Here is a 27,873-nt window from a genome sequence, read left to right as displayed (position 1 = left end):
TTTAACATTAGTATTAGCTTTCTAACATTGGCTCTTACAGTGTATAAAAATAACATTTTTTCCAATTTAAATAATAACTGAATTTGAAGAATGAGGGTTACTATTCGAGCCTGACAAATCCTCCACAGCTGAAATTTTTAAAATGTTTAGTTTTATCTTTCAAAAATAACGAGTGTCGTGTTTAAATTTTTTTTTTTTTTTTTAATATTTTTATTTTATTAATTTTCATTGTAATCATTCCATACAAGCAGATCAATTTATAACCCAACAAATTTGAAAACAAATCAAACCCCACCCCTGAGAAGGAGAGCTTAGCTAAAGGAAAATTTCTTTAAGCTTTTTAATAAGGCAACATTAGACAAAAGAAGGGGAGAAGTAAATATCCATATAAATAAGAGATGGAGAAGGGAGTTAAATGCAATAATAGTTATTTCTCTTATTCTAAAATAATATTGATTAAATCCTGCCATGTTTTGAAAAAAATTTGTACAGATCCTCTAACTGAAAATTTGATTTTTTCCAATTTCAAATAATATAAAACATCGGTTTCCCACTGACTTATAAGAGGAGAATTAGGATTCTTCCAATTTAACAAAATAAGTCTGCGTGCCAAGAGTGTAGTGAATGCAATCACAGTTTGTTTGTCCTTCTCCAATTCAAGTTCATCTGGAAGAACACCGAACACAGCTGTTAGTGGGTTAGGAGGGATTGTGATACTAAGGCTGTCTGAGAGGCACTTAAAAATTTTTGTCCAAAATGATGTTAGTTTGGTGCAGGCCCAGAACATGTGACCCAGTGAGGCAGGAGCTTGGTTGCAGCGCTCGCAGGTTGGATCCTGGCCTGGAAACATTTTGGACAGTTTTAAGCGAGACAGATGAGCTCGATATATAATTTTTAGTTGAATAATTCTATGCTTTGCGCATATAGAACTCGAGTGAATTCTCTGCTTTGCTACCTTCCACTCCTTTTCTGATATATTGATTAAGAGATCTTCTTCCCAATGTCCTCTTGGATCTTTGAAAGGTAGGGACTCTAATAAGATTTTATATATTGCGGAAATAGTGTTTGTTTCCTCGGAATTGAGCAGTATTTTTTCCAGCATTGTGGAGGGTGCAAGGTGGGGGAAATCGGGCAATTTCTGTTTAACAAAATTTCTAATTTGAAGATAGTAAAAGAAATGTGTAGCTGGGAGGTTAAATTTTGAACGTAATTGTTCAAAAGATGTAAAGATGTTGTCTATATAAAGATCTCTGAGCATTTTAATCCCAAAACTTTTCCAGGTATTAAAAACTGGATATACTTGCGAAGGTTGAAAGAGGTGGTTCCCTTGCAGAGGTGCCACTGATAAAAGATTTTCCATCTTAAAATGCTTCCTAATTTGGTTCCATATTCTGAGTGAGTAAAGCACAATTGGGTTATTAGTATATTTGCGATAACTTTCATTTATTGGAGAGCAGAGCAGGGAATATAAAGAAGTACTACAGGATTTTACTTCTATTGCAGACCAAGCCTGGGTATGTGCATTTATTTGTGTCCAGGTTTTTATGGCTTGTATGTTTGCTGCCCAGTAATAAAACTGAAAATTAGGTAAAGCCATGCCACCTTCTGCCTGAGGTCTTTGTAGGGTCGCTCTTTGGATACGTGGGTGTTTTGAGTTCCAAATGAATGAGGTTATTATTGAATCTAACTGTTTAAAAAACGATTTATTGATATATATTGAAATGTTTTGAAATAAAAAGAGAAGTTTAGGAAGGATATTCATCTTAACAATGTCAATTCTTCCGGCTAGAGTGAGATGAAGGGTTGACCATCTATGCAAGTCTTGCTTAATTTTTTCCATACAGACGCCAAAATTTTGTTGATAAAGAGCTTTATGTTTACTTGTGATATTTACCCCTAGGTATTTAAACTGATCTGCTATGGTAAAAGGTAGGGTGTCTAATCTAACATTATATGCTTGTGAGTTCACTGGAAAGAGTATACTTTTATTCAGATTAATTCTAAGACCAGATATCTTTTGAAATTCTGTTAGTGCTGTTAAAACAGCAGGGACAGTGTTTTCTGGGTCCGATATATATAAGACCATATCATCTGCATATAGAGAAATTTTCTGTTCCAGTCCTTCTCTGACAATCCCCTTTATCTGATAAGAATTTCGTCAGTGAACCGCCAGTGGTTCAATAGCGATTGCAAACAACAGTGGCGACAAGGGACATCCTTGTCTGGTACCACGTTCTAGTTTAAAGTAGTCTGAGCAAATGTTATTAATACAAACTGAAGCTTCTGGACTAGTATACAGTAGTTTGATCCAAGCACAAATATTCGGGCCAAACCCAAATTTCTCCAGTGCAGTGAAAAGGTAATTCCATTCAATCATGTCAAATGCCTTTTCTGCGTCTAATGATAGTAATATCTCTGGGGTGTTTGATTTTGCTGGTGAATATATAACATTAAACAAGCGTCGGAGATTTGAAGATAGATGTCGGCCTTTAATAAATCCAGTTTGATCTTGTGATATTACCGAGGGCAGCACTTTCTCCATCCTTCTAGCTAGGATTTTTGAGAGTATCTTAACATCATTATTCAGGAGTGAAATTGGTCTATATGATGCACATTGTAACAAGTCCTTATTTTGTTTAGGAAAGACGGTGATTAATGCTTGTCGAAATGTTTGAGGTAGTATTTGGTGGTCTTTAGCTTCTGTAAATGTTACCAATAAGAGTGGAGCTAGCTGAGTGGAGAATTTCTTATAAAACTCTACGGGGTAACCATCAGGGCCTGATGATTTCCCGCTTTGTAGTGACTTTATAGCGTCTAGTAATTCTGTTAGCGTTAGAGGTTTATCCAGTTCCTCAGCACTTAAAGCATCTATTTGTGGTATTTGTAAATTATCCAGAAATGCATTAGATTGCGTGTTGGCTTCTTTGGGCTCAGTGGAATATAAAGACTTATAGTAATCTCTAAATGTGTGCATTATTTTTTTATGGTCAATGATTTCTTCTCCATTCTTGTTGGTGATTACTGGTATTGCATTGTGAACTTCTTGTTTATGAATTTGTTGAGCAAAAACCTTATTAGCTTTTTCTCCGTGTTCATAGTAATGCTCTCTAGACTTATAAATAAGTTGTTCAGTTTCTTTAGTTGTTAAGATGTTAAGTTCTGTATGCAGGGCCTGCCTTTTCCTGTGAAGAGCTTCACTTGGACGCCTGGCTTGTTCTTCATCTATTCTAGTAATTTCATTTCTTAGCTCTGACACTTTCTTGGTTTCTAATTTATTTCTATGGGAAAGATATGAAATAATCTGGCCTCTTAAGAAGGCCTTTAGAGTTTCCCAGAGTGTTCCTGCAGAAACCTCTGTGGACGTGTTTGTCTCTAGGAAGAAGCTGATTTGTTTGGATATAAATTCTGTGCAGTTCTCGTCTGCCAATAAAAGAGGGTTAAGACGCCATCTGCGAGGTGAGTATGAGGGGCTTATTGATTTTAGCTCCAAGACTAGAGGGGCATGGTCAGAGATAACAATTGTGTCATATTTGCATGATTTAATTGTAGGCAGGAAATTATTATCTATAAAAAAATAATCAATTCTTGAGTAGCTATAATGCACTGGTGAGTAGAACGAATATGTTCTTGAGTTTGGGTTAAGAAACCTCCAGGGGTCTGATAAGTTGTGATCATTTAAAAACTGTGTAATTATCTTTGCAGTATTAGATGTCGTCCCCCCTGTCACAGGAGTCCTATCTAAGAGTGGATTTAAAACACAATTAAAGTCCCCAGCCATTATAATTTTATGAGTGTTCACATTGGGAATGGATGCAAATAGATTTTGCATGAATTCCTTATCATCAACATTGGGTGCATAAACATTTATCAAATCATTTTACTGTTATATAAGTTGCCCATGACCATCACATATCTCCCTTCAGGGTCCGACACTACCTCTGATGCTACAAATGGAACTGTTCTATGTATGAGAATTCCCACCCCTCTAGTTTTCTTTATAAAGCTAGAATGGAACATTTGGCCAGTCCAGTCTTTTTGTAATCTGAACTGATCCTTGCTTAGTAAGTGGGTCTCCTGTAGAAATACTATTTTAGCGTTTAAGCCTGTTAGGTGAGAGCATACTTTCTTTCTCTTTAATTCGTGATTCAGGCCTTTAACATTCCAGCTCACAAAGTTAACTGTCCCATCATGGAGACATTGATTCTGAGTTTTTAATGTCATTTATAGTTTTAATTGGTAATATGGCAGTTTTAATCTTAGTTTCAAGATTCCCCATGAGTTGTTGCATTTTAGCCTGTTGTTGCATTGATATTTATAATTATAAGGATTACAAGAATAGATTAGATATAACCTGCTCTCCTTCTCTCTCCCCTTTATCCCCCCACCCCCCCCCCCCCCATTTTGCCTCCCCACATGAGGCTAGATCCCACTTCGCGATGTTCCAGTCCTCTGACATACGAAGAGACAGAGCACGTCCAAAACAAAACAAATCCCACCCTGCAGCGGCGTTACAGAATTAAAACAGAGATATCTTTTACAGTTAAATCCTTAATACTATCTGCCGAAAATGTTCTCATTAACAATATTTAAGCTTGAAATAATCTTCAGCGCTTTTAAGTTAAGATATTAAGATTTAAAAAAAAAAAAAAAAAAAAACAACCCTGGGAATGATTTTAAAAACTAGTCTAGGATAAACCTGGTAATTCCTACTGTAATAGTATAATGGTAATTATATAAATAGTAGAACAAGCAATAAACCAAGGGTATGAAGTTAAACAGTCGTGTTTAAATTTAAGTTCATTTTCAGTGACTTTGAAGAAAGCTGCCTGCTGCTCGCTTTCAAACGGAAATCCCCAGAATGAGTCTGAGAAGTGATGAGGCTTTCCTATTCGCTCTCGGTTCCAGAAGGGAAAGCTGATTGATGGATGAAGTGACCAATGAAATCCACAGTTTCAGACGCCGGCAGCGAGGGTTACTGGTCTCTAATGTCGAGACTGTGCGGTTTTGTTTTCATTTTCTCATTTTCATTTAGTTGTAGTTTCCAGATTTTTTATATTTTAGTTCACAAAATTATATTAAGACATAGTTTGTTTTAGTTTTCATTAACGGGAATACTACTGAATAGAACTGAACTTGTAACAGTGAAGGTGGTGGTTGAATGGACAGATCTCCATACCATGTTACAACAGTACAAACTGCCTAAATCTTTGTGTAATGATGTAGACTTAACTGGCTCATTTCAACAGAGTTAGAAAATAAAGAGGTTAAAGTCTATCCAGTTAGATGAAAAGAGCATCAGGTCAGGTCTGGGAGCATGCAGTGATACAGCGTGTTGTCACACCCATCACACAACAAAACAACTCGGGATGCCGGTTGGCAACCTCAAAGGCAGAAAAGTCTCACCCTCTGGAAATGACCATTTACCTGCTGCAGGGCAGGTGTTACGTTTGGTGTCTCCTTGGTCTGGTCAGGCCACTTAGGTGCTTAAGCAATGAGGACCCCGTGAGCCGGATAACGCTTGGGGAATTGCACCACATGGCTGTAGTGCCATAACCGACTCTCCCCGACAATGGAAATAATATGCCTCATTTGGGACTCCATGAGCACTCACTCGCTCACACAAAGTCAGACCAACGGTACCCAAGGATTCTATGAAGAGACACAGTACTGAAGGAGTCCAGTCTATATTTCAGGTCACCGGATAGCATCCATGTTTCACAACCATATAGCAAAACAGGAAGCACCAGGGGCCTCATGTATAAATGGTGCGTACGTACAGTAATGTTGCGTACGAACGTTTCCACGCTCAAATCGCGATGTATAAAACCTAAACTTGGTGTAAAGCCACGCACATTTCCACGGTACCTCATACCCTGCCGTACGCAAGTTTTCCGCTTGGTTCTGCAGACTGGCGGCACCCAGCGTCAAAGCAGTGCTACTGTTCCTGTGTGGTCACCCTTTCTTTCTTACATCCACATTCCTGACGCGGCTTTACAAATACACTGAAACTAACTGCAGATTGTTTATTAGTGTAATGCAACTGACTGTAATTAACCTGCAGCAATATAATGGTCCAGGTAATAGCCATAGTATTCCAAATACCATAACTGCTTTAGCGTTGTTACTCTCACTGCACCTTCTTTTTCTTCTGCTCTGGCAACCCTTAACTGGAGTAGCTGAAAGATCATCTTTTTCCATATTACTCTCACTGCACCACTCGGAGTATTTATATCACTGTATCGGAGTTTGGAATCACAGCAGCAGTTGATCGGAAAGAGAATTATCGGGATAAAGCATCAAGCACACGCTGCCTCAGCCACGGCAAAACGCTTTCCTGTATGGACCTCGCAGTTCACAAACAGTTTCATCCCAAGAACTATAAACGCACTCAATCAGTCCATCAAGTGCTCCTTGTAGAACTGTTTACTTATAAGTACAATTACCTCACTGTAAACTTGCACTACAGGTATAATATTGCACAACCTGCGACACTTTATAAAGCGCGTATTTACATACGATGACGATATCATTTTTAAGATGAAATGCAGCAAAATATGTTGATTATATTATACAGATAAAACTAACTTCATTTAAATAATCTATATTGTTGATGATCAAACATGTGAGGACACGGTGCCGCAGCACTGGCTAGTTCACGGATTATTCTATACCTCGTGCTTTATTCTTGCTGGGCTGGCGCAACACTGGTAGGATAGATAGATAGAATAATTAAACACGTACTACAAAGATATTTCAATGTTCCTTAAACGTATTGAAGAATCGTCGTTCTAAGCTTACAGATGGCTTAACATCTATTACAGAGCTGATTGTGTGGTGATTGGGTATTTGGAGAAAGAAAAGTAAGGACAAGAAATGGAGATTAGTATGTTTGAAAGAGACAGTACTGCTGTGATAAATTATTTCATTGAAGGTCGCGCATGGCGCAGCAAGCCTCTTGTGTGAGACATGAACAAGCACTGCGCCACTGTGTTCCCATTCCCATGTTTAATAACATGCTTTCATTCCTATCATCATGAAAAAGATATCCCGTATACATCTCATTATTTCAATTATTCAGAGAACTGTAATATCATGAATGTAATGGATTATGTGTCCTGTTGGAGAAAGCCTGTTTAAGAAGCAGGTAGTGATTCACACACACAGAGCACATAGAAGATCAAATACAGAACAAAGCATTTAACGTGCTACTTTAGTTAGAATGGGATTTGAGAAACTAGTAAAATGATTTTAAGATGAAGTTTATGATGTTCTACTTTAATGGCAAAATAAACTACGTGATTAAACTGGAAATTGAGATTAAAGTTGACATTTCGTGCTTTTTTCCCCACTGTGTGCCTATTTTTTTTTGTCTGTACCCTAATAAGCTTTCATATGACACTCAGATGGTGGGCTACGACTCGCCTTTTCACGGCGACTTTGATATGTGATTTCTTTTTTTATTTCGGGCACTGTGTGACTTTGTGAACTTGAGCTTTCGAGTGTCTCTGACACTCTGTCACTCGATCAACTTTCTTTTGTTGATTATACCACTGTTTAAACCAACAAATAGTACGTTTTTTCTTTGCCTCCACTTGGTATTCGCTGAAATTCTTATATTTTCCCCCATGCTTTTCCCATTGTCTTTTCACAGAAGGCTGAGCTTAAGAGGCGTAATTCTGGGAGGAGTTGGGGCGGGACAGCAGGCATGTGCACGTGCGTTACTTTCACGCTGATCGGGATTTATGCAGCGGAAGAACGTGGAAGTTTGCATACACACAGATTCCTGCATCGGGATTTTTCTGTGTGTACGCACATTCCCACTTTTGTGCTTATGCCATGTTATAGTGTGAGTTCTACGCACGGCGTTATACATGAGACCCCAGGACTCTAAAGAATTGGAGCTTCGTCCTTTTGCAGAGACATTGGGATTGCCACACACCCCTTTCCAGTGACCTCATGACCTCCCATGTTCTCCCAATCTATCTACTGACTTCATAGGAAGAGTCACCAGAGACGTGAATGTCACTGCCAAGTTAAGTAAACCTCTCGACAAGCTCGACACTCTCTCCACAGACAGACACACTGCTGATGGGTGTGCCCAAGAGGTCATTAAATTCCTGGCTCTTGGTTTTTATCCAGGACACTCGCAATTCCAGACACTCAGACTCCTTGCTCAGTCTCTCAAGCACTCCGATCAGAGCCTCCATTGACTCCGTGAAGATCACAGCATTGTTAGCAAAGTCAGTATCTGTGAATCTTTCTTCACCAACAGATGCCCCACAGCCGCTGGACCTCACAACCTTACCCAACACCCAGTCTATGAAAACATTGAACAAAGTAGGACACCTCTGATGAACCCCAGAATCAACTGGGGAAAACACAGAGGTTCTGCCTCCACTCTACAGGAGCACTCACAGTACCAGTGTACAGGCCAGCCATGATATCCAGCAACCTCGAGGGGATCCCACAAAGTCTCAAGATGTCCCAAATGGCAACTCGATCAACTGAGTCAAAAGGTTTACGAAAATCGAAAGGGTTGCAAAGAAACTCTGCCGATATTTGCATTTGTAGTTGATGAGAACCCTCAGTGCTAGGATGCGGTAAATGGTAGATTTCTTAGGCATGAAACCAGACTGTTCCGGTCGCTGGTATTAGAGCAAATGATCACGTATCCTTTTTAGGACGACCCAAGCGAGGACCATACCTGGCACCAAGAACAGTGTTTTCCCCCTGTAGTTACTGCAATCCAGGCAATCACCCTTTCCTTTCCAGAGAAGGATGACAGCCATCTTCCCAATTTTCTGGAAAACAGGACATCTCCCAGATGGAAGCAAAGATTACTTGCAATGCCAGGAGGACAGCCTTACCACCACACTAGAGAAGTTCAACCAGGATACCACAGATCCGTGCAGCCGTCTCAACCCTCACTGGTTCACCACCTGTGCAATCTCAGTGAGATTGGGGGGCTCTCAGCTAATTGGAGGATCAGCTTCAAGATCTGTGAACCCAGAGATGTCCAACGTCCTCACCACAGGATCAGCTTTAAACAACTGCTCAAAGTAGCCAGCCCAGCGGGTCACAAGAATATCATGTGATTCAAATTCATATTGTTTTAGTGGAGCATTTACATGAAACAAAATCGGAAAATACTGGCAAATGAACAACCATACATTGGAAAAATGAAGATTTGGTGTTAAACATAACTGGACTTATTGATAGAGTTTGGCATTTAGCAATTAAAGCTACAGATCATGGGAAATATAACTTAACAGTTCATCTGGAGAGAACGTCTTACTAATCTAACATTATTAATAACCGCGTAGGAAATCCAAAATTCTTACTTTCAACCATTGATCACCTTTGAAACCCAGCTCTAGTAGCAGTGAAAGCATCAGAGGCTAAAAGTGAAGGTTTAGCAGTATATTTTAAGATTAAAAATATTAAACTGACTTCAAATTAAAAACTTATTGAACATTGTGAACTAAGCTGCTTCACTAAAATTAGCTCATCTGAACATAATAGAATAATTACTCAGTTAAAACAGTCCACTGGGGTATTCGACCGCATTCCTACAAGCTTCTATAGAAGTTTCTGATCTTCTTATCAACAACGTTCTTGAAATAATAAATTGTTCATTAGACTCTGGTATTTTATAAGATTCTTCCAAAACTGCTGTAATTAAGCCTTTGCTCAAGAAAAACACCCTTGATTGTTGTATCTTAGACAATTATAGGCCACTCTCCAATTTGCCTTTTTCAGTAAAATTCTAGAAAAAGTAGTTTATCAGCAGTTAAGTGATTATTTGAATTGTGGAAGAATAATTTTAGGGCAACCTAGCATTCATCTTAGCATAAAGGGTTAACAAATGTGGGAAACCAAATAAAAGGTCAAGTGAACAACAAAATGTAAACTGAAATATAAGATTTGGTTGATAGTGAGATGGTCAAGTAAATAAAGAATGTACCAGAAAAAAGGTTAATGTGATACACAAAATGAACTGAAGGATGACAAAAAGGAGACTAAGAAATCAGATACCCTATTAGCAACGACAATGGATAATTGTTATATGCACAGAAATTTCAAGGGTGGTGTCTCATCTCAAAAGGTACAAGAAGAACCAGAATATAAATATAATAGACTTTTATTCTATATAAATATTTTGGTGTAAACCAACCAGAGTGAAATGTATGCATTGATTGACACAGTATGTAAATTCCGCAGTTTATAAAATGAACTTCTAGTCTTTGTTTCTCTGACAATTCTGATCATTCTGACTATGATATAATGGACTGCTTTTGACGAATGCTCCCTCCAAGGCATTTTGCTGATGAGTAATTAAAAGATACAATGAACAGCTTTTCTCCTGCCCGATTACTGAATTGTCCTATTAGAGGAGGTTTCTTTCTTTAATCTTCTTCCGGCTGCTCCATAATACATTCACATGTAACTCAAGGTGCTTTCCACAGACTAATCAACAAAATTACAGATATACCACATTTACTTGGATTATTATCGTTAATTAATGCTATGATCATTTCTAATAAATGTAAGTATACTAAATACAAAATCAAACAGGTATTGTTACGCAAAATATAACCACTAAAGTGCAACAGAAACCTTCACTCTTATCAGAAAAAGGTTTTCTAATTTAAAGTACTTTTCTTCTTTCGGCTTCTCCCATTAGGGGTTGCCACAGCGGATCATCTTCTTCCATATCTTATTATCCTGTACATCTTGTTCTGTTACACCCATCACCTGCATGTCCTCTCTCACCACATCCATAAACCTTCTCTTAGGCCTTCCTCTTTTTCTCTTCCCTGGCAGCTCTATTCTTAGCATCCTTCTCCCAATATACTTAGCATCTCTCCTCTGCACATGTCCAAATAAACACAATCTCGCCTCTCTGACTTTGTCTCCCAACCATCCAACCTAAGCTGACCCTCTAATGTCTTCATTTCTAATCCTGTCCATCCTCGTCACACCCAATGCAAATCTTAACATCTTTAACTCTGCCACCTCCAGCTCTGTCTCCTGCTTTCTGGTCAGTGCCACTGTCTTCAACTCATATAACATAGCTGGTCTCACTACCGTCCTGTAGACCTTCCCTTTCACTCTTGCTGATACCCGTCTGTCACAAATCACTCCTGACACTCTTCTCCACCCATTCCACCCTGCCTGCACGGTCTTCTTCACCTCTCTTCCACACTCCCCGTTACTCAATACTGTTGATCCCAAGTATTTAAACTCATCCACCTTTGCCAACTCTACTCCTTGCATCCTCACCATTCCACTGACCTCCCTCTCATTCACACACATGTATTCTGTCTTGTTCCTACTGACCTTCATTCCTCTCCTCTCTACAGCATATCTCCTATTTTGGCAAAATCCACTATCCTCTGACCTTCATTCCTCTCCTTCACACCATACCTACCAATCACCTCCTTACCTCCTCTGTTCCCTTCACCAACATGTCCATTGAAATCTGCTCTAATCACCACTTTCTGTCCCTTGGGTACACTGTTCTTCACTTCACCCAACTCATTCCAAAAATCTTCTCTCTCACCCATTGCACGCCCAACTTGCGGGGCATATGCACTAACATTTATCATCACACCTCCAATTTCCAGCTTCATAATCATTACTCTGTCTGACACTCTTTTCACCTCCAAAACACTCTCGACATACTGTTCCTTCATAATAACCCCTACTCCATTTCTCCTCCTATCCACACCATGATAGAACAATTTGAATCCACCTCCGATCCACCTGGCCTTACTCCCCTTCCATTTAGTCTCTTGCACGCACAATATATCAACCTTCCTTCTCTCCATCATATCGGCTAACTAAGTCCCCTTACCAGTCATACTGCCAACATTCAAAGTTCCTACCCTCAGTTCCACTTTCTTTACCTTCCTCCTCTCCTCTTGCCTCCGGACACGTATTCCCCCTCTCTTCGGACAACAGTAGCTCAATTTCCGCCAGCACCCTGTTGGGTGACAGTACTGGTAGCAGTCATTGTTAACCCGGGGCACGACTGATCCGGTATGGAAATTTGTATTGTTGTCTGAATATTGATTTGGCAAAACTTTACACCGTATTCCCTTCCTGATGTAACCCTCCCCATTTATCCGGGCTTGGAACCGGCACAAAGAAACACACTGGTTTGTGTATCCCATGTGGCTGGGTTAGGTTTCTTTCTTTAATAAGATGTTAAATTTTGACCACAGAATACAAATTTTATTCTTGATAAGTGTCGGCCAGTTTTTAGATCAAATCATAGAACTGAAACAGTTCTGGTGAAATTAGTAAACAATATGCAAATTAATGCACATGAAAATATAATATCTGTACTTGAAATTGTTGAGCAGTGCCTGGTTGTCTCCACACATACCGCTTACAACTAAGGCCAAAAAGTTCTATCTTGGTCTCATCATACCAGAAAATCTTATTTCTCACGATCTCAGAGTCCTTCAGGTGTCTTTTAGCAAACTCCATGCGGGAGTTGGCCTTAATTCTAAGCGGTATGTGTGGAGACAACCAGGCACTGCTCATCACTTGTCCAATACAGTCCCCACAGTGAAGCATGGCGCTGGCAGCATCATGCTGTGGGGGTGTTTTTCAGCTGCAGGGACAGGACGACTGGTTGCAATCGAGGGAAAGATGAATGCGGCCAAGTACAGGGATGTCCTGGACAAAAACCTTCTCCAGAGTGCTAAGGACCACAGACTGGGCAGAAGGTTTACCTTCCAGCAAGACAATGACCCTAAGCACACAGCTAAAATAATGAAGGAGTGGCTTCACAACAACTCTGTGACTGTTCTTGAATGGCCCAGCCAGAGCTCTGACTGAAACCCAATTGAGCATCTCTGGAGAGACCTAAAAATGGGTGTCCACCAACGTTTACCATCCAACCTGACAGAACTGGAGAGGATCTGCAAGGAGGAATGGCAGAGGATCCCCAAATCCAGGTGTGAAAAACTTGTTGCATCTTTCCCAAGAAGACTCCTGGCTATATTAGCTCAAAAGGGTGTTTCGACTAAATACTGAGCAAAGGGTCTGAATACTTAGGACCATGTGATATTTTAGTTTTTCTTTTTTAATAAATCTGCAACAATTTCAAAAATTCTTTTTTTTTGTCTGTCAATATGGGGTGCTGTGTGTACATTAATGAGGGAAAAAATTAATTTAAATGATTTTAGCAAATGGCTGCAATATGACAAAGTGAAAAATTGAAGGGAGTCTGAATACTTTCCGTACCCACTGTAACTGGAAGGAAATTCGTTGTTAGTTATGTAAATTGTGTATCAAAAATACATGATACTCAATATGGTGTACTGCAGGGGTCAATTTTGGGACAATTACTATTTCCACTCTACATACATCTGTTAAGCCACATAATTTCAAAGTATAATATAAATTACCTTAGCGATGCTGATGGCACACAGCTCTACTTATCCATTGTGCCTGTTGACTCTGAGGCTCTAAACCAGCGGTTCTCAAACTGGGGTCCGCGGTCCCCCGTGAGAAATTATTGCATATTTATATTTTTAGAATTATTAACCTTTACCATCCGAGGGGAAGTAAGTGACTGAGCTCTGTCGTTACTCCCACCACCTAGATCCGACCACTAATCCGCTGTTCTGTTATTCACTGCCACCACATTGTTTTCCCACCGTTATCGCTCGGCACAAGCCAGCCCTTATTTTTATCATAATCAAAAATTATTGATTCTTTTGTAGAATCAAAACACTCGAACAGTTTTTGTATATTTTAGAAGCAAATAAGAGTGCTAAAGGTGGATACAGATAATCAACAAACATATTTTACATTTGTGTTTTTAAGTGGTGAAATTGTCCGCTCAACGCAAATGGTTAAGGCAAAACATATGCATCCATCCCATTAAAATTTTTAACTTAAATTTAATAACTAAGATGTACGTAATATTTTCTGAATAAATAATTGTCAAAAAATGTTTTATTCACAGCAGCCTGTACCTATGCAGTGCCACGCAGTGGGTATGTGGCACTCTTGTGCCAAGTATTTGGCGCCCCCAATTTTCTTGGAATATTGACTTTTTAAATTTTTAATAAAAGGGTCCGCGAGCCATCAAACAATTTTTAAAGGGACCGCCACGCAAGAAATTCTAAAGAAGTTTGAGTACCGCTGCTCTAAACCCTTTAATCCACGGCCTTACTAGAAGAACAGAATGGATGAATGTGAATTTCCTTAAACTAAACAAGGAAGAAACACAATTCTCCGTTATTGACAGCAATAAGCAAAATGAGAATCTAAGAAACTGAATTAATCATCTGGCCCTGTGTGAATCAAACCAGATGTTAAGAATTTAGGTGTTATTATTGACTCCGACCTTAAGATTGCATATTAATATTACCAAGACTGCATTTTTCCAGCTAAGTAACATTGCAAGGTTGAGATCTATTATAACATTTAAAGATGTCGAAAAATAAATACATATATTTGTATTTAGCCTACTAGTTTACTGCAATGCTCTCCTATCAGGACTACCCAAGGAGGACATAAATCGGCTACAGGGTGTCCAGAATGCAGCAGCAATAATTTTACCTAAAAGGAAAAAAATCTCAGCAAATACCTCCAATACTAATATCTTTACATTGGCTGCCGGTGTCCTTTTGAATTGATTTTAAAATACTTCTTATATATAAGGCTTTAAAACAATCGGATTTGCTCGTTTCTGACTGTGGCCCTCCAGAGGTTTATTTTTCTCTTATGGCCATCGCAGCGGTTTTTTATTTTCCTCTCCTCCATGTCAGCTGGTCAAACATTCACATTCAGAAATCAAGAACTTCATTTCCATCCTAAATCATCCGAAACCACTATAGACTGTTTTATTTGCTTTTGTTTAACATTAAACTTAAATAACATAAAACTTTTTCTACTAAATGGGTTTCCTAGGTAAAATGTAAATGTATACGAATATGCAGACATATACTATATTTAATTTTATATTTATTAATTAGATCATGTTGTTCGATTGTCAACCTCAATATATAAAAAGTATAAATATTTTAAATTAGAAAACCTTTTTCTGATAAGAGTGAAGGTTTCTTTTGCACTTTAAAAGGTTAAATTTTGGTTAACAATACCTGGTTGATTTTGTATTTAGTATACATACATACAGTTAGGTCCATAAATATTTGGACAGAGACCACTTTTTTATAATTTTGGTTCTGTACATTACCACAATGAGTTTTAAATGAAACAACTCCGATGCAGTTGAAGTGCAGACTTTCAGCTTTAATTCAGTGGGGTGAACAAAACGATTGCATAAAAATGTGAGGCAACTAAAGAATTTTTTAACACAATCCCCTTAATTTCAGTGGCTCAAAAGTAATTGGACAAATTAAATAACTGGAAATAAAATGTTCATTTCTAATACTTGGTTGAAAACCCTTTGCTGGCAATGACAGCCTGAAGTCTTGAACTCATGGACATCACCAGATGTTGGGTTTCCTCCTTTTAATGCTCTGCCAGGCCTTTACTGCAGCGGCTTTCAGTTGCTGTTTGTTTGTGGGCCTTTCTGTCCGAAGTTTAGTCTTCAACAAGTGAAATGCATGCTCAGTTAGGTTAAGATCAGGTGACTGACTTGGCCATTCAAGAATTTTCCACTTCTTTGCTTTAATAAACTCCTGGGTTGCTTTGGCTGTATGTTTTGGGTCATTGTCCATCTGTATCATGAAACGTCACCCAATCAATTTGACTGCATTTAGCTGGATTTGAGCAGACAGTATGTCTCTGAACACCTCAGAACTCATTCATCTGCTTCTGTCCTGTGTCACATCATCAATAAACACTAGTGTCCCAGTGCCACTGGCAACCATGCACGCCCAAGCCCTCACACTGCCTCCACCGTGTTTTACAGATGATGTGGTATGCTTTGGATAATGAGCTGTTACACGCCTTCTCTATATTTATTTCTTGCCATCAGTCTGGTAGAGGCTGATCTTGGTTTCATCTGTCCAAAGAATGTTTTTCCAGAACTGTATTGGCTTTTTTAGATGTTCTTCAGCAAAGTCCACTCTAGCCTTTCTATTCTTGAGGCCTATGAGTGGCTTGCACCTTGCAGTGCACCCTCTGTATTTACTTTCATGCAGTCTTCTCTTTATGGTAGACTTGGATATCGATACGCCTACCCCCTGGAGATTGTTGTTCACTTGGTTGGCTGTTGTGAAGGGGTTTCTCTTCACCATGGAAATGATTCTGCAATCATCCACCACTGTTGTCTTCCGTGGACGTCCAGGTCTTTTTGCGTTGCTGAATTCACCAGTGCTTGCTTTCTTTCTCAGGATGTACCGAACTGTAGATTTTGCCACTCGTAATATTGTAGCAATTTCTCAGATGGGTTTTTTCTGTTTTCGCAGCTTAAGGATGGCTTCTTTCACCTGCATGGAGCGCTCCTTTGACCGCATGTTGTCTGTTCACAGCAAAATCTTCCACATGCAAGCACCACACCTCAAATCAACTCCAGGCCTTTTATCTGCTTAATTGATAATGACATAACGACGGACTTGCCCACACCTGCCCATGAAATAGCCGTTGAGTCAATTGTCCGATTACTTTTGAGCCCCTGAAATGAAGGGATTGTGTTAAAAAAATGCTTTAGTTGCCTCACATTTTTATGCAATCGTTTTGTTCACCCCACTGAATTAAAGCTGAAAGTCTGCACTTCAACTGCATCTGAGTTGTTTCATTTAAAATTCATTATGGTAATGTACAGAACCAAAATTAGAAAAAAGTTGTCTCTGTCCAAATATTTATGGACCTAACTATGTTAGAAATGATCATAGCATTAATTCATGATAATAACCCCAGTAAATGTGGTATATTTTGTTTTTTGTTGATTAATCTATGGAAAGCACCTTCGGTTACATGTGAATGTATGATAGGGTGTAATATAAATAAAGTTATTATTATTATTATGTAGACTATGTCTCCCACTACCAAGAGGTCAGATGATTTATTGATCTCCCCAATTCTTTCCTACCCTTTATCGTCAGACCACCGCCTTGGACACTGGTCTGGGTGTTTTGCTGAGCCTGGTTGTTGAAAGAGTTGAACATCTGGTGCAGCACCTCTGCTGGACTAAGAGATGTAGGCATAAATGGCGCAGGAGGCCCTTCACATAAAATGGGTGATTTCTCAGCTCAGATATCACATCATAGGAAGGAGTTTCCCTTACTGACTAACCACGCACCACTGCAGTGTTTGTGTTCACAGGAGAATTCCCAACCCTTGGATCACCAGGGGCCTCATGTATAAACGGTGCGTACGCACAGAAAACGCTCAAATCGCGATGTATAAAACCTAAACTTGGCGTAAAGCCATGCACGTTTCCATGGTAACTCATTCCTTGGCGTACGCAATTTCTCCGCCCGGTTTTGCAGACTGGCGGCACCCAGTGTCAAAGCAGTGCTACTGTTCCTGTGTGATCACCCTTTCTTTCTTAAATACACATTCCTGGCGCGGCTTTATAAATACACTGAAATTAACTGCATATTGTTTATTAGTGTAATGCATCTGATTGTAATTAACCTGTAGCAATACAATGGTCCAGGGAATAGCCATAGTATTCCAAATACCATAACTGCTTTAGCGTTGTAACTCTCACTGCATGTTCTTTCAGCTGATCCCGTTAAGGGTTGCCACAGCAGATCATCTTTTTCCATATTACTCTCACTGCACCACTCGGAGTATTTATGTCACTGTATCTGAGTGGGAAATCACAGCAGCAGCTGATTGGAAAGAGAATTATTGGTATACAGCATGAAGCAGATGCTGCCTGAGCCACAGCAAACGCTTTAGTCCCTGTACGGACTTCGCGGTTTAGAAACAGTTTCATCCCAAGAACTCTAAACACATTAAATCAGTCCATCAAGTGCTCCTTGTAGAAATATTTGGACTTATAAGTACAATTACCCCACTGTAAACTTGCACTACAGTTATAATATTGCACAACCTGCGCCACTTTATAAAGCGCGTATTTACATGTGATGACGGTATTCATTTCTAAGACGAAATGCAGCAAAACATGTTGATTATATTATACAGATAAAACTTTAACTTCATTTAAATAATCTGTATTGTTAATAATTAAACATGTGAGGACACGGTGCCGCAGCGCTAGCTAGTTCAGTAATTGTTCCTGCCTTGCGCTGTATTATTGCTGGTGCTGACGCGACACTGGAAAGATAGACGGATATAATAATTAAACACGTACTACTAAGATATTTCAATGTTCCTTAAAAGTTTTGAAGAATCGAAGTTCTAAGCTTACAGATGGCTTCACGTCTATTACATAGCTTATTGTGTGGCGATTGAGTTTTTGGAGAAAGAAAAGTAAGGACAGGAATTGGAGGTTAGTACGTTTGAAAGAGACAGTACTGCTGTGATAAATTATTTAACTGAAGGTTGCGCATGGCGCAGCAAGCCTCTTGCGTGAGACATGAACAAGCACTGCGCCACCGTGTTCCCATGTTTAATAACATGCTTTCATTCCTATCATCATGAAAAAGATATCACGTATACATCTCAGTATTTTAATTATTCAGAGAGCTGTAATATCAAGAATGTAATGGGAGTATGTGTCCCGTCGGAGAAAGACAAAGCCCGTTTAAAAAGCAGGTAGTGATTCATACACACAGAGCACATAGAAGATCAAATACAGAACAAAGCATTTAACATGCCACTTTAGTTACAATAGGATTTGAGAAACTAGTAAATTAAACGATTTTAAGATGAAGTTTATGATGTTCTACTTTGGCAAAATAAAGTACGTGATTAAAGTGGAAATTTCGAGATTAAAGTTGACATTTCGTGCTTTTTTCCCCACTGTGTGCCTTTTTTTTGTCTGTACCCTAATAAGCTTTCATATGACACTCAGACGGTGGGCTACGACTCGCTTTTTCACGGTGACTTTGATTTCTTTTTTATTTCGGGCACTGTGCGACTTTGTGAAGTTGAGCCTTCGAGTTTCTCCGACACTCTGTCACTCGATCAGCTTCCTTTTGTTGATTATACCACTGTTTAAACCAACAAATAGTACGTTTTTCCTTTGCCTCCACTTGGTATTCGCTGAAATTCTTATATTTTCCCCCGTGCTTTTCCCATTGTCTTTTCACAGAAGGCTATTTATATTGATTTGCATATTTAAAGAGGCGTAATTCTGGGAGGAGTTGGGGCGGGACAGAAGGCGCGTGCACGTGAGTTACTTTTCACGCAAATCGGGATTTATGTAGTAGAAGAACGTGAAAGTATGCGTGCGCACAGATTCCTGCATCTGGATTTTTCTGTGCGTACGCACAATCCCGCTTTTGTGCTTACGCCATGTTATAGTGTGAGTTCTACGCACAGCGTTATACATGAGGCCCCAGGTGGTTTCTAGGTCTTTAGCACTTTAAACTGACCAGGTAGCATTGAAAAAGGGTCCCTTCTCACCAAGGCTGATGTCTCAAGGATAGGTTTGCCTGCTCCTGTGGGCTAGGATAGGGAAGCTGTGTTCACACATGCGTGTCAGATGTTCACTTTCCAGGATAATCCAAGGTCAGTGATACCACACCAAGGTGAGTTAGTGTGTGTCACTAATAGTATCATCTTTTCTCACCTGCAGTGCAGAGAAAACACCTAATGAGGGCACAGAAGCCCGAGAGAGAGAGAGAGACCGCTCCATCTAGACCTGAACTTCCTAAAAGACGGAGCTCCCAATCAAGACCCACTCTACCGACCTGTTAATTCCTGGTGACAAGAAGCCTGCCAGTATTTCTGCAATTCTTGCTTGTTTTTCACAGTTTTCTTTGGAAATAATGGAAATAAGGTTTAAAGAGGTGACCAACTTGAGATCGCAACACTTCCTTGGAGTCTTCTTGTGTCCTTCCACCCATCCACATTGGCGTAGTCTGAAAGCTTTACTGAAAAATGAGTAAATTGATTGACCTTACAGAAAAATACAGCAGCTGAACCAACTGCAGGCACAGATAGCAACCTGCAGGCTGCCCTTGATGAAGTTGAGCAGTACGATGGCACAGACCTGCACCAACATGAAATAGGCCAAGGGTTAAACTAACTGCTCGCTCCAGTGTGCCCCTGGGATGACGTATAAACATACCTTATGATCTTTCAGTGCAGTGCCAGTCGCCAGTATGGATCTGGGCACACCTCACTAAGCCAATTCTGTCAGGGGAGGCCCTGTGGCTGTACTATGATATGAAAGGACAAGCTACTGTGGTCTACCTCACAATACAATAATAATAATAATAATACAGTAAAAGTAACTTCTTTTCAAGCGCATTTCTCACCTGAATAATTCTAAAAAAAAGGAAAAGATGTCGTTAATAAAATAATAACTTCTAAACATGGATGTGATTCTTGAGGCCTACCACTGCCAGTGTGAATGCTTAGTGTAAGCTTTAGTAAAAGCGGAGAGAAATTGTTGTGGTGGAGATTAGATGAGGTTTGAAAGGACAAAATGAACAGTCACTTAACTCTGTCACTTGTTTAGTGGGGCAGGATAAGGAATAAAATTAATCAAAATTAATGCTGTTTATTTATCTTGCCTTAAAAAGCATATCATTTCCAAATAACATAACATTTTTTTTTTTTTTTTAAGAAAAGTTGCACCCTTAACAATACGTGCATTATTTCAAAATTAGATTGCAAATTGTTCAGCATATCCCAGTTTTCCTTTACAATTCAGTAAAAATTAAGCTAAATTATTCTTATAAAATGTATGCACCATCTGTATTTTATGTGGGGGATAAGAGACATCTCAATGAACAACTCAGTGAAAGGTTGCATTTTAAATGTTTAATGCTGCACACTGACAGTGCTGAATGTCCCCACCTTGTCTTTATGTTTTCCAAATTTTCTTGTGTTCTTACGGTTCTCAGTGGTCCAAACATGTCTTTCACGTGACCAAAAGACTGAGATTTATCGATGCCCTTTAGAATGCTTTGATGAGATGGTATTGTAATCTTCATCACCGAGGCTCATTAAACTGAAAGCAGAATCTTCCCGGCACCTCTGCTACAGATTTTGAATGGCGAGCACATGATGACCTATCGACCATGGCCACTGAAACTGATTTAAATACACAACACTCGTACCCCGATCCTATTCACTCGCCCTTTGTTGAAAATCATCACAATCTTGTATCACATCAGTTCATTTCTTTTTGACATTCCAAACTGTACATTGAAGGGCACTGCGGCGCTAAACTCAGCAGTAATTCTGGTCCTCTCTTCCCTCCTTTCTTAAACGTGTCTTTGCTTGCCAGTCATCTCAGTTTGATTGTTTCAATGGTTGTGACAGGGAGGGTGGCATCGTTTTTTTTAATATCGTGCCATACAAACAAAAGCTTTCCGTGATGAGTTAACACTGCATTTTTTTTGTTTTTTTGCAGACTAAATAAAGAACTGTATAGTGTACCCAGCAACACAGCAAAACCGTGTCAATGACCCAATTTGGGTTGTGACCCATAGTTTAACAAGCACTGCTGTAAAGAGTTTAAACTTGGTAGAGAGTCAGGTGATGAGGCGATGCGTTTTGGGTTCTTTGCATTGATCTGATTTAAATAGTCAGAGTTGCTCCTGTAGTGAGCCGCTTGGCGTCATCTGTAGGTGCTGCATTAAATATAACTCATTTATACATGCAGTCATATCCCGGTGCAGAGCTGTACTTTAACACAGAAGTTTAGTATGGCTTTCTGGACCGGTGCTCTTTCAGTCATAGGCGGATCTAAGCATGGATTCTCAGGCCAGTGCATTTCATTTTGCGTGGTTCAAGATCTCTCCCCTAGAAACAATTTTCTAGGCTTTGGAGATTATGACAGTGACCAAAGTATTTGCCACAGTTCAAAAAGCAATATGAATTTAACTGTGGCACTGAAGACTTCTCCTGTGACAGAATCATTGCCACACTCCTAACAGCAACATGGCTTCTCTCCAATGTCAATTCTTTTGTGGTTCTGAAGACCACTCCTGCGAGAAAATCATTTGCCACATTCCAAAGCGATAGCAGGCTTCTCTTCTGTGTGAACTCTTTGCTGGTTCAGAAGATGATCCCGGTCATGGAATTTGTTGCCACACAGTTTTTTGTGGGTAAGAAGATGACTCCTGTCACAGAATTGTTTACCACACTTTTTACAGCAATAAGACTTCTCTCTGGTGTGAATTCTTTGGTGGCTAAGAAGTCTACTCCTTTCAAAAAAACGCTTGCCACACTCAGAACAGCAATATGGCTTCTCTCCTGTGTGGATTATTTTGTGTCTTGTAAGGGTACTGTTTTGTGAAAACTGCTTGCCACATTCCAAGCAGGAATATGGTTTCTCTCCGGTGTGAATTCTTTGGTGGCTTACAAGATGACTTATCCAAGTGAATTTTTTGCCACACACTGGACAGCAATATGGTTTCTCTCCGGTGTGAATTCTTTGGTGGCGTACAAGATGACTCATGTAATTAAATTGTTTACGACACACTGTACAGCAATATGGTTTCTCTCCTGTGTGAATTCTTTTGTGGGTCTGAAGGCGGCTTGATCCTGAAAACCTTTTGCCACATACCGAACAGCAATACGGCTTCTCTCCTGTGTGAATTCTTTTATGGTTCAGAAGATGATCCCCATCATTGAATTTGTTGCCACACAGTTTTTTGTGGGTAAGAAGATGACTCCTGTCACAGAATTGTTTACCACACACTTTACAGCAATAGGACTTCTCTCTGGTGTGAATTTTTTGGTGGCTACGAAGTCTGCTCCTTTCAAAAAACCGCTTGCCACACTCGGAACAGCAATATGGCTTCTCTCCAGTGTGGATTATTTGGTGGCTATGAAATCTACTCCTATCTATAAATTGCTTGCCACACTCAGCACAGCAATATGGCTTCTCTCCTGAGTGGGTTATTTTGTGTCTTGTAAGGGCACTGTTTTGTGAAAACTGCTTGCCACATTCCAAACAGCAATATGGTTTCTCTCCGGTGTGAATTCTTTGGTGGGTTACAAGATGACTCATGCAAGTGAATTGTTTGCCACACAATGTACAGCAATATGGCTTCTCTCCTGTATGAATTCTTTTGTGGGTCTGAAGGCGGCTTGATACTGAAAACTTTTTGCCACATACCGAACAGCAAAATGGCTTCTCTCCAGTGTGGATTCTGTTGTGGATCTGAAGGAGGCTTCTTTTTGAAAATGCTTTGCCACATTCGAAACAGCAATATGGCTTCTTTCCTGTGTGAATTACATTGTGGCTCAGAAAACTACTATTGCTGTAGAATTGTTTGCCACAGTCTGTACAGCAATATGGCTTCTCTCCAGTGTGGATTCTTTTGTGTGTCTGTAGATCATACCTGCGCCTGAATTGTTTGCCACAATCAGAACAACAGTGAGGTTTGTCTCCTGTATGAAATTGAAAAGGAAAAAAATTAAAGCTTTTTTTTTTTTCATCTTGAATTTATGAACAACCTTGTAGAATCAACTGCAATTAAATAAAAATTGCATTTGGAAAGACACCCGAGTCACTTCATTTTCCCTTCTGTATTAAAACTCACCACATGAACAATGACTGGAGCCAAGAGGTTGAAGTAAGTCAAATAAATGGGTCACATCTGAGAAAAACAACTGACAAGAGTAACATCCACATTTTGTTAATTACAGTACAGAACTGACTCATCATTTTGTCATCATAGTCTTAATATTAAAAATGTTCTAATCTTATGGAATTGAGGTAAAAAGTGAATTTTCAGGTAACACGTTATTGAAGAGAGATTCTTTGGCACAATAGGATGATATGCAGAACAGTCAAGGGAACGCTGGCACACGTATGTTGCTGCCGCTACTCCCGGTAAACACCACTTTTTGTTAAAATTCGCATTGAACCTTGCATTCTTTGCACTTTTCACGCTCTCTTATACTGCATGTATACTTCATGAATGTAATGGATTATTTTGGATTTATTTTTAAAGACTTTGCAGCCTCAGGGACAACTGATTTGAATCAATTTCTGTTTCAGTGGGAAAAAAATCTCATTGACTGCCTACTCCTGCCTGATGCACACCTTGTGAACTTTTTCTTTGCATTATGTAGATCTAGGAACTCAGAATGTTAAGTTTCCTTAATTAAAATGGATCTACAGGATTACTGTCAATGTCTACTATCTGTGCTTCAACTGGAGGAATGAGCAGATTTTCACACCCACCGGATTTGCGGTGCCAAGGCGATCACACATAATACCTACTGTTGTATGTATATGGTTACACGTTGGACCCTCTCAATTGTTGTAATTATCTTCATGCACATCTTATAATATACCCCACTGTTATAAATAGATGAATCCTTCAATGTCATCAGTCTTTGTTTCTACAGTCTATGCTCCCGTGCATTTGTGGCACCCCACCACCTCACCTTTTCTACTGTACTGCACTGCTGTCAGATACATATTGGATTTCTACAATGCTGATGTACTCTCCTGCGGTGGGTTGGCACCCTGCCCAGGATTGTTTCCTGCCTTGTGCCCTGTGTTGGCTGGGATTGGCTCCAGCAGACCCCCGTGACCCTGTGTTCGGATTCAGCGGGTTGGAAAATGGATGGATGGATGGATGATGTACTCTCATGATAAACTCCAGAATATTAAAAAGTTTGTACAAAGCAAATGGTCTGACTGGAATGTCTTCAAAGACACTGGTATTATGCGGCACCCAAAATATTAACATTGCATGTCAGGTCGCTGCCACTGCCAGGCTGAGAATGATTAGTTCACCAGCAGCATTTGTCCAGGAATACGTCATCTTCCTTGTGGTTTTGGAAAGAAGAGTGTCAATGTGCCAAATTTGCAATATGCTAAACTAAACTCTGGCTACGGATCTGTGCACAACAAACTCATCAGCTAATTTTTTTGTTTGACACAAGATCTCTTAATGGTAAAGCATTAGTGTTATCAAAATTCATTACAGACTCCAACCTTGATATGCTATGCTTAACAGAAACTTGGCACAAACCAAACAAATTTATGTCTCTCGCCGAGTCAACACCATCCGCATATATTTACGTCACAGAGGCTCGCAGGTGCAGACAATGGGGAGAGGTCAAGTTAGTTAATAAATCAGAGTTAAACCTCAAAAAAAATCTCAGCTAATGGGCCATTGTTTTTTGAGTGTCTGGCTCATAAATTAACAACAAAATTTTGCCCAGTTTTATGTGTTGTTTTCTATTGTCCCACAAAATGCAACAGGTCTTATCTGATTGACCTGAACTACTAACCCACTTAAGATCCCTGTTTTGGACGGTTATTCTTCTTGGTAATGTTTACATCCATATTGACACTAACACGTAAACTGAGAAATGAATTCCTTTCCTTGCTGGACCGTTCTGACCTGCTGCAACACGTTGATTTTCCTACCCACTCTGGTGGTCACATATTAGAGCTGATCAGCATGTCTGCCTTATCTGTCTGCAACCCTTATAGCAGTTATTTGGGACATTCTGACATGAAGCAGTACTTTTCACTGTCTCTTGACCTCTCCCTCCTCTCACCTGTAAACATCAAATTTCTTTCAGAAACCTTAAAGATATCTCTCCTTCTGTCCTTGCTGGATCCATTTCTGATCTTCTTCTGTCTTCCTCTATTCCATCCACACTAGATAGTCCTGTTGACTACTACAACTCAGCCATTCATTCAACATTAGATAAAACAGCTCCGAGCCAATGCTGTGGGCAGAGGGGAGTCCCAATGAATGTCACCAGTATTCTCAGCCCCATCCAAGAGCTGGAGCTCCAACTTCACAGCAGAGAAGCAACAACAACAGTCAATAACAATGTATGAGGGGTTATGCCAGCAATCTGAAGGTTGCCAGTTCAAATATGAAAACTCAAACCATAGGCATCCAACCAAAGTGATCACCCAGCTGAGGCCTTCACAACACCCACCTAAAGACTCTCCTGTGAAACAACACAAGACTAAAAGTGAGTTCACATTTAATTGAGAAGTTTTCTGAATGTCGCCAGGATTCTCATCCCCATCTAAGAGCTGGCGCTCCAACTTCACACCAGAGAAGCATCAACAACAATGGATTTCTTGTACATGATACAAATCACACAACGGTTCTTGTGCCAGTAAGTACAGTATGCAGACGGAGTGGTGGCTCAGAGTTTAGGGATATGTCCTGGCAATCGGAAGGTTTCCAGTTCAAATCTCGAATACTCATGAAGTGATTCCGTACGTGATAACCTGCAATTGCTATGTCCAGGGTATGACATTAATCTGCATTCTCGCAATTTACAAGTAAAACTTGCTCTCAACCCCTCTCTCTAGAATACACAGACACATCCTACTCCTTCAAATACCAAAATACCATTGTATTCAACTCTCATCCTCCACCTTGTGAGCTCACAGAATGTCTCCATTTCTCTTTCTAAGACTATCACTGATTGGTGAACATGGACCACCTGACCACCTTGCGCTCACCAGTGATCCTCACAGACAGACCAGGTGAGCTGTGACTGTCATGGGGTCTCTCACGGACTGTTCTGTGTTTGGTATCCCCTCTTAGACAAGTTTAGTACGGGAGCCCCAGTCAGGAGTAGAGCTGTACGATAAACTGCTTTCACACTGAAAATCAACATTTGCCATAACTTAATTTTCAAATTTCAAGAGCTGTGATTTTAATCACACTGTGACATTGTGTTTTTTTCCCCTGTTTTTCAAAATCCACCTATTGGAGAGCAAATGCCTTATGTTTGGCATCATAGCTCAATATAGTGGAGCACAAGAGCAGGACTTTCAGAAGTAATCAGGGACTGTTTTTTTTTTTTGTTTTTGTTTTTTTTAAAAGTATGTTAAAACACTAACACAGGGTTGAAGATGATCTGGATTTAGCATTTTGTAAAAGTCAGGAAAGAATTAAAAGGTGTAGAAGTGATTGGATTGCTAGGGTCAAGTGACCATAATATAATTCTCAGTGCTTTAGAAGACTAAAACTGTTAGGTTTAACTTTGGTAGGACAAAATTTGAGCAGATGTGACAAAGTCTAAGGAGGACAGACTGGGATAAACTTTTAAGTGTGGAGACAATTGAAGAGCAGTGGAACAGGATTAAAAATGTTTTACACATAATCCAGGACAGGTACACACCTACATTTGGAATTAATAATTTCCTATTAACTTTTTTTTTTTTTTTTTTTTTTAAAAAGAAGCTGCAAAGGCAAAAAAAAAAAAAATGAGTAAGGCGTATAAGACTAATAACTTCAAACTGAATCATAGGCCATATGAGAGCACAAGGGCAACGATTATCAGGATATCAGGGAGGCTAAAAGACTGGAGAGGAATATAGCAGAGAAAGATGGCCCTAAGAGATTTTTTCAGTGTTTTAGTAGTAAAAGAACAGTCAAGGAGGAGGTGAAGTGCATCAGGAATAGAAATGGGGAATTAAAAAATACAGACAGTGAAATAGTGAACCCTCTAAACTTGCATTTTTCTGAGGTCTTCACAAGTGAAGTGGACAACCTCCCAGAGGTAGATAGGACTACTAAGGAGATACTGAGGGATGTGGAAATTTTAGAGAGAGAAGTGCTGCTCAGATTAAATAGGCTGATAATAATCTACCCTCAAGTTCTTAAGGAGGCTAGGGAGTACAGATATAAATCCTTGACGTATATATATTTTTAGAAAATCACTGTGAACTGAGGAAATTCTGAAAGACTGGAAAGTGGAAAATATCATCCCATTATATAGAAAGGGTGACAGGGCAGATACAAATTATAGGCCAGTAAGCTTAATGTGCATCACAGGAATTAAGGATAAGATTGAGAAGCACATGGCAAGAACAGGAGTTTTAATGAACAGTCAGCATGATTT

The 27,873-nt window shown here is 39.6% G+C and overlaps 1 protein-coding gene and 1 pseudogene across 2 annotated transcripts in view; both read right to left on the bottom strand.

The window, feature by feature from the left end:
* Positions 1-27,873, bottom strand: part of LOC114665629 (gastrula zinc finger protein XlCGF26.1-like) — a 249,425-nt gene that overhangs the window by 70,810 nt on the left and 150,742 nt on the right. The gene's annotated exons all lie outside the window — the stretch shown is intronic.
* Positions 20,454-27,873, bottom strand: part of LOC114667157 (zinc finger protein 208-like) — a 193,266-nt pseudogene continuing 185,846 nt past the window's right edge.

The sequence above is a fragment of the Erpetoichthys calabaricus genome, chromosome 1, assembly GCF_900747795.2.
Source record: "Erpetoichthys calabaricus chromosome 1, fErpCal1.3, whole genome shotgun sequence".
Lineage (NCBI taxonomy): Eukaryota > Metazoa > Chordata > Cladistia > Polypteriformes > Polypteridae > Erpetoichthys > Erpetoichthys calabaricus.
Note: the sequence above shows the minus strand (reverse complement) of the source record. Positions and strands in the feature narration are given on the sequence as shown.